The 15,597-nt window shown below is 40.2% G+C and overlaps 1 protein-coding gene and 1 long non-coding RNA gene across 2 annotated transcripts in view; one reads left to right on the forward strand and one right to left on the reverse strand.

Annotated features, from left to right (window-relative positions):
* ADGRL4 (adhesion G protein-coupled receptor L4) overlaps positions 1 to 1,017 on the reverse strand; it is a 153,653-nt gene extending 152,636 nt beyond the window's left edge. The window contains exon 1 of the mRNA XM_053247388.1: positions 885 to 1,017. The gene's annotated coding sequence lies outside the window, so the exon portion shown is untranslated. The remainder of the gene's footprint in view (positions 1 to 884) is intronic.
* Positions 1,018 to 1,115: 98 nt separating this feature from the next.
* LOC128323731 (uncharacterized) lies at positions 1,116 to 10,917 on the forward strand. Its single transcript, XR_008306448.1, has 3 exons — positions 1,116 to 1,318; positions 9,511 to 9,560; positions 9,664 to 10,917. It is a non-coding gene; the product is annotated as an uncharacterized LOC128323731 (long non-coding RNA).
* The last annotated feature ends 4,680 nt before the right edge of the window (positions 10,918 to 15,597 follow it).

Raw genomic sequence — 15,597 nt, forward strand, 5'->3', positions numbered from 1 at the left:
TCATCTTCATCTTCCTCAATCACAGCTCCGTACAGCACTCCACTGCACCCACTCTGCCTTCTTGACTGCTTGGCTCTCTCATCTTGATTCTTCACTTCTCTGCACACTCTTGTAATTTGCAGACTTGCCACTCTCTTCCAAAAACTGAACTAAACTGTGCTAAAAGCACATTTATAAATAAGTTTCTTCAACAAGTTTTTAAACAACTCAGTCAGGGTAACTCAAATTCCCTTATATTTTATATTAAAAAATATAACCAATAGAATGGAACTTTCCTTTCCCTCCAAAATCAACCCAGTACATCACATCATCCTTTGCTGACACACCTTTGACCCTGCCAGCTTTTTCTAACACAGGGACTTTGCAAGCCTGCTATTCACAATAATGAAGAGGTTTGTGCCTTATTCCTTCACAGGACCATAGCACCATCTCACTTTCCCGAAGTTGCCAGTTGCTTTGGCAACTGAAATCAAAGACCAAGTAGCAAAATTAAGTCCAACAAGTGAAAATATAATGACTAGAAAATGGATCAAATGTCTTATCTCTGGTTCCATCCAAGTCTCAAAGAACTGTTGTAATGCAAGAAACAGATAGGGAAAAGCTCATAAAATTAGACACACACTGAATTTATATCAGTTTAGTTTCATGGTTATCAGAAAGCTTATAAATGTGCCCTTTCAGTACCATTTTCTCAAATACGTACATGCCTTTTATAATGCCATATAACCATCATTTCTTAGATTAATCTACACGTGTGGGTTCCGTTCCTCATTTACTACTGTTATGGCATTATGGCTATGGGGAAAGTTGGGTTAGGATCCAGGGTGAAGGAAAAATTTTTTTTAAATGTCCCCAAAACATTCAAAACGTGGCCTAGAACTTACTGTGGCATGCTCCACGGGTCCCCCATGTGCCCAGGAATGCCTCCCAAAGGAAGAAATGCCTTGGAAACCTATGAAAAATCACAAGGAATAGTCCAATTTCTGCAAGAAATGAGCCACAAAATGACTCCTTGAGACGAAATGGAGGGAGGAAGTGACCTCCGCAGTCACTTCCGGCCCTCTAGGAACCATGGAAATGTGGATTTAACCCTATCGTATCTGCAGATACTGGGAATGGGTGTCTATTAAACACACTGCGGATATGCAGAACACAAATAACGAGTTTCTCCTGTACTTTTGTTTTAAGATCAATTTTCATATTTTACTGTTGCCTTAAGACTAATTCCCAGAGGCCAATTTCTCAGACACTTAGGTCACATGGGTCCAAACTGGAAGGGAGCTAAGCAGCAAAGAAACCTCTTTAGGCAGCAGTAAAGGTAAGAGGAGCTTGGATGCGGCAGGTAATGTTAGGACTCAAACTTTTAAATTCCTTTGTCCGACCAGGAAACTCTCCCCCTTCCACTGGAGCTTTTGCTTCAGCATTGTTTAATTTGTGACATGGTTCAGAACAAAATCAGAATGTAGCTAGGGGCAGTCCAAGATGAACCAAGGCAGAAGAAAAATCTTGTAAAATAGATTTGTGTAAGCCCCTGAAGCACAGTTAGTACTGCTGAATTATGAAAACTGAAACTACATACTACATGAAATTTTTCATGGAAACATCTCTATGGAGCAATAAACATGAAAGTGTCTGTGTCTGTGGACTGTGTGTGTTTAAGCTAAGGTCTCTTACCCTTTTGTCCAGATCATATTTGATTTTGTGCCGATCTCTCAGAGATCGCATTTTTTTAAGGCCAAAGAGACAAATAACTACCATGAAGGATTTTGCATAAAATGCAATGGGGCTTAAAATTAAATATTTTGTTACTTTTTAAAAACTAATCTGATTGATTCCAAAGACATGTGCCAAAAGTAAAGGGATACAGATGTTTTGTGGGAAATATTTAAATTTACTAAACGTATGGTTGGTACAAAAATTTCTCCAAAGTGATTTGAAGACAATTTCAGGGTTCCTCCCAAAAGCAAACTTCTCAGAATTCATTTCAGACAGGTTCTCTATGTGTTCCACTTAATACATTTGCCACTTAATTCTGAGATGACATTTCCAAACTGATAATCTGGCAAACTATAGATTCTCAGAAACCTTTAGATTCTCAGAATTTTGAAATTACACAAAACTGATACCATAAAGAATTAATGTACACAAACATGATACCCTGAAGGACTAAGACTATCCTGCATTTTAAGATCATAAGAACAGCCCTGCTGGATCAGGCCCAAGGCCCATCTAGTCCAGCATCCTGTTTCACACTGTAGCCCATCAGATGCCGCTGGAAGGCACAGGCAGGAGTTGAGGTAATGCCCTCCCTCCTGCTGTCACTCCCCTGTCACTCCTATTTTTACAGTTAATAACTAGGATTCATTTGGTTTTTCAGTCTTCCCCTGTATACACCCGATAAACACATATCTGGTGCCTGTGATAGTACAGTGAGATACTTTCTCCTCATTCCATTACCAAGGAGCCAGCGTGGTGTAGTGGTTAGAGTGCTGGACTAGGACCTGGGAGACCTGAGTTCAAATCCCCATTCAGCCATGAGAATTGCTGGGCCAGTCACTTCTCTCTCAGCCTAACCTACTTCACAGGGTTGTTGTGAGGAGAAACTTAAGTATGTCGTACACCCCTCTGGGCTCCTTGGAGGTAGAGTGGGATAGAAAATGTGAATAATAATAATAATAAGATACGATTCTTCTTCTCCCTCACATGTAACTTTCAGTGTGCAAAAGGCTTCAGATATGGGGCTAATTTCAGACCACAGCTCCCCAATGTGCACTCTAGAAGTTGTTCCGTGCTGTGTAGCTTTTACCAAATGCTTGGCAGCTTGTTTGGATCTAATCTTCAGCATACTTCTCCATACGGAAATGATCCCCCCCCCCGCCACTGCCTCCCCTTTTCTGTTGCCTTTCCTTGCTAAGTGCTTTTGGAAATGTAGACAACCAGAACCGCACTCAGAACTGAAGCTGCGGTTTGCACAGCTGTGAATTTGTACAGTGATGTTATATTTTTGGTAATTTTTCTTTCCTAATCGTCTGTCACATTCTGTTTGCCTTTCTGGCCTCTGCAGCATACTGAGCTGATGTTTTTAGTGAAAAGGCCTCAATATTTGTACTTGTTTGGTTTCTTTCTGTTTTATTGCTGCCTGTCCACATAAAGCACTTCTCTAAAAATTATGTTGCTTTTTCTTTCTAAAAGCATCATTTACTTCATCATTTCCCCTGTGCTAGTTAGGTGAGTAGGTGTCAGTAATATTTACCTTTGCCCCTATTAACGGTGTAGTTCTGACCTCGCAAACAATGCCACAATTACCTACATTTGGACTGTTGGGCCTGCCAGCATTTCCAGAAGAAACTCCAGGTTTCAGAGGGTTATAACTCAAGATATAAAATATCTGAGTCACTCAACATCTGTTCTGAATTAAATCAGCGTCTGTCTATGAAAAAGTAGTGATTTTAATAATTTCTTTTTTGTGCTGGTTGCTATCGTTCCAAACAACGGGACACAGGAAATGTCAAACAGACCCACAGAACAATGTATAGATAGTGTTGTGTTCTATTAAACTTTATGGATTAGATATCTGAATGTCTCTAGAGGCTGACCTGAAGAATTAAATTAAGTGTCACTTAAGGGATAATCTGCTAACAGGGCTGCAGACTAAATTCTGCAGACTAAAAAAGACTTTAAAAAATTTAAATATGTTTTATTTATTTAAATATTCTGGGGGGAAATCCAGAAAAAATACTTGGTCCTGAAGTCTTGCCCTGGTAACTATGCACATTTAGATATTTTCTGGATGTTGTTTGTTGTTGTTGTTGTTATTAGCGACCTTTAATATCTATCTATCTATCTATCTATCTATCATATTTCTGTACTGCCTGATACATTCATCTCTATATGATATTAGCATGTAATTGGTGGGCATAAAGGTCTGCATGGAATGTGATCTCTCTAGAAATTCATTGTTACTCCTTGCTTTCCAATAAGACTGTGGCTCCAATTCAACTTTAAACTCCGGCAATTGGTCATGAGTAACCACTAGTGGCCCCAGATGTACATGTGTGTCCTTATTAACCTCTAAAGCATGAGTGCTTCTGAAATTTTCCTCATTTGAATTTCCCCCTGGATTTGGAGGTTTATTTCTGAATTTTTATCAGCATATTGTACTCTGCTTTCACAATAGGCTGCAGCTTTCCATTTTTGTGCTCCATTCATGTCTTTTTTGCTTTGTATGCATTGCCAGTGTGCTTTTGTGTCAAGCACATTGGCATAGAACACTGCTAAATAAACTTAAAACAGCAGTTTTGATGTGTTTGTATGTACGATGGCATCAAGGTTCATTCCCCCATTGCATTGTACCAATATGCAGGAGTCCTTCTATATCTGCACAAGTGCACATTAGTAAAACATCACACAAAAATAAGTTTGAAGCATTAATCCATAGGATCAGATTAAAATTGATTTTTGCAGTCTTTTGTCAATGTACACAAACATATCAATCGTAGGAGAGCAACTTATATAATGCTGTATCAAACTGCACATGTTCCTATTCTTGCCTCCAGCCAATGCCCAAGTTGGCTGACCCCTAACACTGGAGCTGTTTGCAAGTCCATTTTCTGAATTTGTTTGCATTCCTGTGAATTTGCTAATTGGGCAAAAAGGCACCTGTCAACGTTGTAGAAGTGAAAGAGCAACTATCCCTAGAGCTGGTCTTGTGGTAGCCAGCATGACTTGTTCCCTTAGTTAAGCAGGGTCCACCCTGGCTGCATATGAATGGGAGACTAAAAGTGTGAGCACTATAAGATATTCCCCTCAGGGGATGGAGCCGCTTTGGGAAGAGCAGAAGGTTTCAAATTCCCTCCCTGGCATTTCCAAGATAGGGCTGAGAGAGATTCCTGCCTGCAACCTTGGAGAAGCCGCTGCCAGTCTGTGAAGACAATACTGAGCTAGATAAACCAATGGTCTGACACAGTATATGGCAGCTTCCTATGTTCCTAATCCCAGCATAGGGTCCCCCCAGTGGCTGTTGCTAGAGTCCTCCATGTGTTTCTTTTTAGATTGCGAGGCCTCTGGGCATAGGGAACCACCACCATTTTCTTCTTTTCTACATAAATTGCTTTGTGAAATTTTGTTGTCAAAAATATATAATTAGTAGGGATGTGCGTGGAATACTTCATACAGATCCCAGGTGGAGGGGAGAGGTGACTTTAAAAGGAAGCAGGTAGGTCCTACCTACCCCTCGTGTGAGCCTCCCCTGCCCAGTGCCACCCCTTGCTATTGCTGGCCCTGCAAACGGCATCAGCGCATGCATCGATGCCATTTGCGTGCCAGTGCATGGGCTGCTGCTTCCATGGAGGAGCTTTTGGAAGGACGGCACTGCAGTGGGGCAGCAAGGGATGGGGGAAGCTCGTAGGAGGGGCAGGTAGGACCTACCTGCCTCCTTTTAAAGGCAGCCCTCACCCCATGCTAAAGCATTTCAGCTGCAGGCAGCCGAATCATCAGTGCCTATTCAAAGAGGCACTGAAATGATTCGGGCACATCCCTAATAACTAGTATATAAATATTAAAATAAATAACATAGTAGTTTACATTTGAAAGCTTCTGTTGCCATCCTTCTTCTCTATTCTTCTCTGTATATCAAGCTTTTCTTCCAGAAGTGAACATATTTATTTACTGGAGAGTTGGGCTAAATCTTGAGCCTGGTTAGATTGGCAAGCAATTCTGATCTATGTTACTTGTAAATCATTTTCTTCCTAACTGCACAAGTCTCTGACTTTCTCTAAACTTGTGTAAATAAGTCTATGTAAAATATTTGTAGGGCACATTCTTCTCTGTTTACCACATATTTGGGTAAGCTACAATTAATTTTTATTTACTAGCAATGCTTTCTGTAGGAACTGGAAGGGTTGATGGATATGACATAGTTTAAAATGATTTCCCTTGTTTAGGCTGCTTCCTTATGGCCTATTACTATGGAATTTGAGTGGAACCATATGATTATAGTCTTAGGTTGTCATGCAAATAGACTAATTTTGTTCCATTTCCCATTCCCTTCACTGTCCTTGTCAATAGGATGGATAAATCTCACACCTTATTCGGTTTCTGATAGACTTTTAAGGCTGTCATCAGAGTGGATTAATCTTGTGCCTGCGTTATCACAGAATTCTTTCTCCTAACAATGACTTATCGCTGAATTTAAAGTCCAATATACTTTATACATGAACTGTAGCCTTAGTCTTGTGACAAAAATTGTAATAAGAGCTAAAAATGACACACAACTAATCCATTCTAATAAGGATATTTAAATTGTAATTTCATGGTCTTCCCTGAATGCTTCATATTATCAAGGAAGAACAGGGCAAACTAATGTATTCAAAACTTCAGCTCCAAAAGTCATTAAAAGCGACTATTCACTCATCAACAGCCCATGATGACAGATCCCATAGCATGTGCTATCCAGATGTATTAATATAAATGATTTATTAAAACATGTATAACCCATCTTCAGCCATATTGAGCCCCCAGGCACTTAACAACAATACATTTAAAATACCCTATAAATACAATAAACAATAAGAATTTCTAAATTCTTTACTGTATGGTAATGGGGTTGGGGTTATGACGTTATGTAAGATGTATTTTATAGAATTGTGTTGCTGTGCATGTTATTGTTTGTAAGCCGCCCTGAGCCCTATGGGAGTAGGGTGACTTATAAAACTAACTAACTAACTAACTAACTAACTAACTAACTAAATAAAGTCCAGTTCAGGTGATACCATCTGCTGGCCCCACCCAGTTTCCCTGCTCCACTCCCGGTACGCAGTTCCATTTCACATAATTGTTGCTATTCTCTGGTCTTGGACCGTAATAACAAATTAAACACCATTGGGGATGTTCCACCTCCACATGATCATGTGAAGCACAGCCATGCACTAAGAAGGAGAGTGGACATGTACGTTTCATTATGTGTTGCTGGAGCCAGCAGACAGTGGGTTGATTCACACATAGTGAGGCACCTGCCCTGTGAATCCCAGCATTGTCCCACTCATACTGGGGAACTTGTTTGTGAAAGTGACATTGTCCTATGGGGTGAGATGGTCGTATGCTGAAAGACAGTCAGGAAGGGAAACAAATAAACTTCATAAGACAAGGAGTTCAACAGTCTAGGCATCCCAACCAAGAAGACCCTGTCCTGTGTTCCAGCCATTTAGGCCTGCAATGCCAATGAATATGAAGTGAGGCCTCTGATGATTAATGCAATGGGTAAGCAAGCTTGTATGGGACAAGGTGGTCCTTTAAATATCTTAGCCCCAGACAGTATAGAGCTCTGTAGGATTCTTATTGACAACAATGCAAGATATATATTTTACCCAAAGGAATTTGTTCACACAAAAAACCCTGTAAATATATACATGGCTGACTGCTTTTACATGTTGTGCTGGATTATATTATGCGAGTGGATTATCTGAATCATTCACCATGACCAGAACCAATTATTTTACTTCAGCCAATCATGCCAATTTATGGTTTATGTGTATGTGATTTAGATGGTAGATGGGTTGAAAACAATCGGCTGGTATAGCATTTTGGGCCCTATGAATGGGTCCAATGGGTTTAAACTGTGAGAAAAATGCATAAACAAACCTCAAATTGTGTGATTTATTTAATGTATATAACTTAGATGTTGAATATTTATTAATTTTAGAAAAATGCAGCTCAAGCAACTCGTTGTGTAAAAATCATTATCCAGACAGGATATTATTCATTGCCATGCAGAGAATAATCTGGACTTAAAATAAAGAAAATCAACAGTACAGCTTCTGCTCTTTAATCTCTTGACACTTATTTGTCAATATAAGTAATAACTTGCCATTACATGTGTTGGAAATAAGATGTTCTGTATCATCATGATTTAATTATTTTGAGCATTTTGCTCTATAGCCCTTTGATGAAAACAAGGCTCAAATATAGATTTAGAAATATTTGTTTGTTATGGGCAACTTTCATCAGACAAAACAATGCTTTAGTTTTTGCTGTATCTTCAAAATCCTAAATGCATTATCTTTTTGTGAGCCGCCCAGAGATGGAAGTTTGGGGCAGCATGGATGGATGGATGGATGGATAGAAACTATTATGTTCTGCACATTTTAATCCCATCTATTAAAAGATGGGATTAAAAGACTGGAGCTAGTGAAGTTGTTCCATTGTAATTCATAGATTTAATTTAACATTTTAATGTAATGACAGACTTATAGGGAGTTGTTTTTTTGAAATGGAACTACTTCATTTAAAAAACTTGGAGTGAGTATGTCTTGGAGCCTACTCACAAAACAATTCCAGGAGATGAGGAGGGAAGTAATGCAAAATGTCTTGTCATTTTGGCATGCTATCACAAATGCTTGAAAAGCGTTTCAGTAATATGTGAAAAGTTGAACCTTTCATGTATTTATGGATTAACTTTCAAGATTTGCTCATCATGAGCTGACAGGCAGTGCCCATTAGGGATGTGCACAGCACTGTTTTGGCCAGTTCATTTCAAATCCAAACCAGATTCGAACCAACCTGACCCAGTCTGATTCTGTGTCCAGCCGAAACGAGTCCAGTCTGGTCTGACCACTGAATCAGTTCAGAGGATTTACTTGTAAAGGGGAACCCAGGGAGGATTCCCCTTTACAAGTAAAGGGGTGTTTCCGAGGTGGTGGCAGCAAGAAGGGAAGAAAATGCTTACTTACCCTGGCCGCTTGATGCCGCTCACCCTCCTGGCATGGCAAAAATGTTCCTCCTCCTTTACCAAGACATCCGCTCAGCAGCAGCTCAATTTTGGCCTCCGTGCACATGTAGAGACCATTTTTATGATCTCCACACATGTGCCTAGGCCATTTGCATCACCACAAATACCAAGCCATCGCCAAGCCAGTGGCTTGGTAAAGGGGGGGGGGGTGCGTTTGCCTTACTGACAGGGCAAGCGGCGGCGAATGCCTGGGATAAGCAGCTCCTCCCCTCGCCGCCACCATTTCAGGAATGCCCCTTACTGTCCTGAACTGGTTTACCCAAACTGGGCCTGATTCAGTTCGATCACGGACAAAACTACCCCTGGTTTAATTCGCGACTGAACCTTCAAACCAACCCCAGTTCAGGACGAACAGTTGGTGCACACCCCTAATGCCTATACATATGTTTTTTTGGTCCTATACAATTTTGTAACACAGGCTTCTCCCTCCAAAAGGCCTTGCTTACTTAGGTTCCTCTGTTTAAGCTCCTTAGGTTTCTAGCTGTCTGATTTGTATTCATAGCCAGACATAACTGTGTGGCATGTATTAATTATATGCAGATGACAAATGCCCTTTAGACACTGCTCCCTTGTCCTGAGATCTAATGTAAATTCTTCTATGCACTGGGAAAGAGAGGCTACTTCATCTACTCACATATCTTTGGGACCTTTATATCAAATCAGCACAGACTCTCACAGTTGTGAGTTGTTTAATATGGTTGTTCCTCTTTCCTTTCGGCTGCCAGTCAGATGCTGCAACCAGGTCTCCTTCATCTGTCAAGTAATAACCTGTCAGGTAATAACCTTCATCTGTCAAGGTTATATTGTAATAACCTTATAGCATTAATCATATAACATGTTTGCAGTAATGAATGCTAGCTGTCCAACTCTTTTCTTAGGCAGAATAATAGTCCTGACTAATGGTCCAGGAGATCAGAAGAAACTACTGAATGGGACATTAAAGACCTTGAAGTTCATCGAAAATGCCAGTAGGAATGAAGGAACTCTGGGACGAAGGAACTCTGAGCTAATGACTGACATCCTGAGTACTGCGGTGTGCATGCTTGGAAGATGAGCATGGCTGCAGTGATAGCCTCCACTCTGGTCCCCACACTTATCTCTCCAGAGAAAGAGAGCAAATACTTTCAGAGCTCCCCTGTGCTCTTGAGAAAAAACCCCCACACATTACAAAGATATCATAGGTTTCCAGTGATGTCTTCTCCCAAGAAAGCCAGAATCTGATTAGTGCTGTACCCCTAGACATTTTCACTTCTTGGACAATTGGGGTGTAGGTGCAAAACAAAATTATATAATGACTATGAAACATCTTTCTTATTAATTCTGCAGTCCTGAACACATTTACTAGGTAGGAAGTATCATTGAATTCACTGAAGCATACTCCCAAGGAAGCATGCGTAGGACTGGGCTGTAAATAACATAAGAGTGGAGGCTGTATTTCTATACACACTTAGGTTGAAGAGCAGCTTTTTTCTGAGTAAACATACTCAAAGTTATGGCTGCAATCTGGCTGTAATAAGACAAAACAAGTCCTTGAAAGTCTTGCTTTGTCAGAGGTTTAAACATTGATGGCTCCAAAGAGGCCATTGGATTCTGAGGTCATTTGGCACTCATGGATATCACCACGGGTAAGATTCACAAGTCTTCACTTCAGACATTACATCAGAAGTCAGTAATTGGAATCAGAAGTCAATTGGTGTTCTCTGTTCCTTGCTTCTGATGAATATCCATATTGGCTCAAAGCATTTCACTGAAGGAAAAACAGTGCGGTTTGGTTTCAAAAATCTGGAAATATCCTTTTTATTTTTTATTTTAGGTTGATAAGGTTTGTTCAAGTTTAACAAAAATGACTCAAATGTCAAAAGTCCTTAGGGTTTCAAAAGAAGTCCGTAAGATGCTTGCTGCACTCAAGAAAGTAATGAAGCTCACACTGACACATGAAAGCAGCCTAAAGAAATAAGAGAGAACCTCAGAAGGAAAAAGAATACCATACCTATCAAGTTTTTCTGAAAGTGTGACTGGAAATCTCTTCCATAATGGATGTCCAGTGTTTGTACAAAACTACTGGCTTTTGAATGGAGCTTTGAGGTTTAACAGACAGTGTATTGGTTTCTAATAAACTACTGATATTCCATAAGAAATGCTGGACTGTATGATCACTCTATTAATAGGTACACTTTACTTTTCCTGCACATGCAGTATTTAATTTTATATGTAAATGAAGAACCATATGGTGAGTGAATTTTTGAAATGTTTTTGTGAGTGTGTCATTAGGGGAGCAAAAATATTAAAACCCTAGGTGGCCAGGTTTCTAGAATGGGGAGAGGAGTTCTTTCCATGTATAGTATTGGACTCTACAGACAAGTGCTGAACATGGAAACAGTCAAGTGAGAGGGACATAACTAAGGCTGGATTCAGATGAAACATGAAACAAGAGGTCCATTCACCTCTGGTTTCGCTAGCCAAACATCCAAACCAGGGGAACTGTAGTTAAAAGGAAAAATGGACCCACAGTTTCCCTTCCCTAACTCCATTTGTTACCTTCACTTTGCAGTGAGCTACACCACAGACAACTGCATTTCAGCTGCACCTTCATTACTTCTGAGTGGGGAGTACAGTTTGCCTTTGCCTCCAACCAGAGTTGTGGGACTAATCTCCTCCCTTTAGTTAGCATATTTAACCACATAGAAGATGGCCACCTTAAAAATAGATGTTAAATACAGGATATACCTGTATTACAGGTATAGGTTACAGGTACAGGTTATACCTGTATTTACCCAAAAGGAACAGGTTCTGAATTTAAGACAACTCTATCTTTCTTCTATCATCAAAGAACTTGGGGGAAAAACCTAATCGTGAATTCAGGTAAATAGGGTAAACTCTTTTAAAAGTTTCCTGGTGCAGCAGGGAAATGCTTGACTAACAAGCAGAAGGTTGCTGGTTTGAATCCCTGCTGGTATGTTTCCCAGACTATGGGAAACACCTGAATCAGGCAGCAGTGATATAGGAAGATGCTGAAAGGCATCATCTCATACTGCACAGGAGGAGGCAATAGTAAACCCCTCCTGTATTCTACAAAAAAAACCCCACAGGGCTCTGTGGGCACCTGGAGTCAAAATCGACTCAACGGCACACTTTATCTTTAATAAATATCACATTCCTAATAGATATTATGGATATTGCAGTTTATTTCTGAATTTTCCTTTCCGCAGATATTCTGAAGCAGAACAAATGGTGAAGATAATTGTTTGTTTGTAGTTATAGGCAAACCTTCTTGTTTACATGTATGAAATTTTGCAATGTAAAATAAAATAACAATGTAGCTTTATAAGCCGTATGGTGGTTTGTTTGTTTTTTACAAAATGTCTTAGCAGTCAATTTAAGGCTCAAAACATGTCAGTAGAAACACAAACTGTATACATTTCCCCAATTAATTAATGTTTACAATATGTTTCCAATAGAAAAACTGATGCCACTGTCTATATTTCAAGCACAAGGTATATGATGTATACAAAAGAAGGTAGTGAATTTTATTGCAAGTGCAGCCTTAAATAAAGCCAAGGCAGAAATACAAGGACCGTAAACAAACGATTATGTCTGTTGTCTGAAATGCTGCATATAGTAAAGTTATGGCAGGTGTGACACCTGAGAGCTAAATTGAAATTTATAGAATGCATATGCCAGAATTTCATTTTTCTTTTTCATTTACTGATAAGACAACATGACAGACGTCGTAAAATGAAAACAGATGAAACGAATTTCCACATGGAAATTCTGCCAAGTTTCATTTTCTCCCTGAGTTCCTAGAAAACCCAGGATCTATTCCCATATGGAGAGGTGGAATTTGCAAATCCTGTTATGTACCTCCCCATGTTGCCATTGGACAATGAGCCAAGCACTGAATGTTACAGAAGAGTTAAAAAATAAGCTTCTGTATTACTGTACCAAGATCTTTCTGATCTACTTAATAATCTACAAGAAAATTGCAGAAAACTCTCAAAACCTGTGCTCATTATATTTGTCCCCAATGTAACTTATAAAGATGGTTAATACATGAAGTATAATGAAAACCTGATATGATTTGTTTTAATGCTGGAGAGGTAAGACTGAGGTGAATAAAGTTAACCACTGGGCACCAGATCCTCTTACTTGTACAGATAGAAAACAAGGCCCTCTGTGGAATAAGTTTTAGAAGGGCATGGAGAATTTATTTTTAATCGGTTTTGAAATACAGGCTTCTATAATAAGAATACCCTTTGGCAGTTATAGTCTCACTTGCATATGAAGAAACAGAAAGGGCAGTCTGAAGTGTGGTTGGAGAAAACATGAGGCAGGGTAAGCTGGAGGCATTATTTTTGATAATGTTGACTCTCCCCTTGTTGAGAACTCCAACATCCTCCTTTAATCAAGAACTAGTGGTCAGACTACTCAGAAATTGTGTGTTTGTACTTGCCGAAATCAATTCACTCTAGATGAAAGGCAGTGTTTAAAGAGCTAATGTGTGAGACATTAAACACCATGCTGTACAAACCGTATATAATCCTAGTGACCTCAGCTGAAATTGCATCAAGCAGAACAAAGGTAATGGCAACCTTACTTTGTCATTTAACCTAATTGGAGGCCTTAGGGTTGAGTCTCTTTTATGGACTATCATATGGCATGGAGTGTGTATACTTCAGAGTTTTTTGGTTCTTAGTGGCCTTATGTGACCATTACAAGGGCAGTTATAATTTTTAAAAAATGGATGTAAGACTGCTTTAGCCTCAGATATTATTTATTTACACAGATTTGAATATCTGAAGAAAGGGAGAAACTGCAGCACAGAATCCAGGCATATTCACTGAGGCTTAAACGCCCATCTATAGAATGAGAATTATCACTGAGAGTGATCAATGACCGAGATAGGTGCTGTGGTTTTAAGCATAATTGTGCGGAAACATGAGTGAATGTAATAATGTTATTATGCATTTGATACATGGCATAGTCCTTCTTACCACTTGGCAAAATGATATTGATCAAACTACCTTGATATATAAGAGCTCTCTCTGAAATTGTTTGGCAGTTTTCCATCTCACTCTTATCCATGGATCTCGCATGGAATGTATATCTTTAAGACTCTTTTATCGTGGATCTTTTGTTGGATTCTAGCAGCTGCTTTATTTATTTGTACTACACCTTATGGCAAGAGGCGGGCAGTGAGGGCAGTGAGCGTTGGGTGTGTGTGTGAAGGTCAAGGTAAATTATTCCATTGAGTTGGTGTTGACTCCTGGCGACCACAGAGTGCTGTGGTTGTCTTTGGTAGAATACAGGAGGGGTTTACCATTCTCATCTCCCGCACAGAATGAGATGACGTTTTTCAGTATCTCCCTATATTGCTGTTGCCCGATATAGGTGTTTCCCATAGTCTGGGAAACATACCAGTGTGGATTCAAACCGGCAACCTCTGGCTTGCTAGTCAAGTCATTTCCCCCACTGCGCCATTAGGTGGCTAGTAGGGATATGTGATGTGCAAATGGATTCGGGTACAAATCTATTTATACCCAAATCTAGCTGATTTGGATGATTTGGAGACAAAACAAATCTTATGAGGATTCATTACACACCTTCATTTCTTCTATTCATTTTGACTGTCTTTTCGACAGCGCCAACTGTCAACTGCTGTTTGCCAACTACACCCCACTCCCACCCGCAAGGCAGTGTGGTACTACTCAGTTTAAGTTAAGTGCCTAATGGGTGGAGGCTACCACCCAAATTGCAGCTTCCTTGTCCCCCTTGGGCACTACCACCAACCCCACACCACTCTAGGCCACCCATTTCCCCCCCAACGTGAAGTGATACACCTCCATTATACCTTATGTGGAAAAACCTTAAAGACGTATAAACTTCAACAATTCACCAAAAATCAGCCCTTTGCCCAATTCCTCTGCAATTTGGGTGGTAGCCTCCACCCATTAGGCACTACCAATCCACCCCACTCTTTTGGCCCTGGGACATGGTTTTTTTCATCCAAATCAATTCAGATTTGGATTAATTTGGATCCAAATCGAATCTAGGGTGATTTGTATGGGTCAGATTCGGACTCAAAAACAAATCAGGGGTGTTTCAATTCAGATCCAAATCAAAACACCAAAAAATCCGAATTGCACACCCCTAGTGGCTACGTGTGTGTGAAGAAGTACTTTAAAAAAGTAATTACTGGCAAAACTGCCAGCACCTGCAAGCAACACCATACTGACCATGCAAATGGGTGCTGCATATATGCAGAAGCCAGGTGAGTGCTGTAGTGGGGGCAGCCACAGCGCAGGATGCCAAGCACCACTGCTCTCAATGGCTTGTAGGTGCCAGCGGTATCAATGGTAATGATTTTTTAAAGGTACATCTCGCCACCCCCACCCAGCACCGCCTTCACCGACCACCTCTGAATATGGCTGCCTGCAAAGGAGTTGTCTGAAACATTCACCAAAGCACCTTCTTCCCACTTTTCATTATCTGACAGCCAAATCCTATTAGGGGTCTCAAGCACACTCTCTGCCAAGGTCTGGGCTACCTGATTGGTCTCTGGTGGTGCTCAGAAAACTGCAGTTTCTCTTCAGTCAGGTGACCTGTTCATCAGAAGGGCAGTCGCTACAAAACAAGCAAGCAAGCACTCAACAGCAAAAGCATTTGCCAACGGTAAGACAGTCACACTATGGTGAATGTGAGCTATGTTTAACTGGTTTATCAGAAGTCTGAAACACATATACAGGCATCCTGCAGTCACTGTTAATGAACACTGAGCTTGCAGCTGATTTTGAGTTCTAATCAGCCCTATAGTC

This window comes from Hemicordylus capensis, chromosome 4 (genome assembly GCF_027244095.1).
Source record: "Hemicordylus capensis ecotype Gifberg chromosome 4, rHemCap1.1.pri, whole genome shotgun sequence".
Classification (NCBI taxonomy): domain Eukaryota; kingdom Metazoa; phylum Chordata; class Lepidosauria; order Squamata; family Cordylidae; genus Hemicordylus; species Hemicordylus capensis.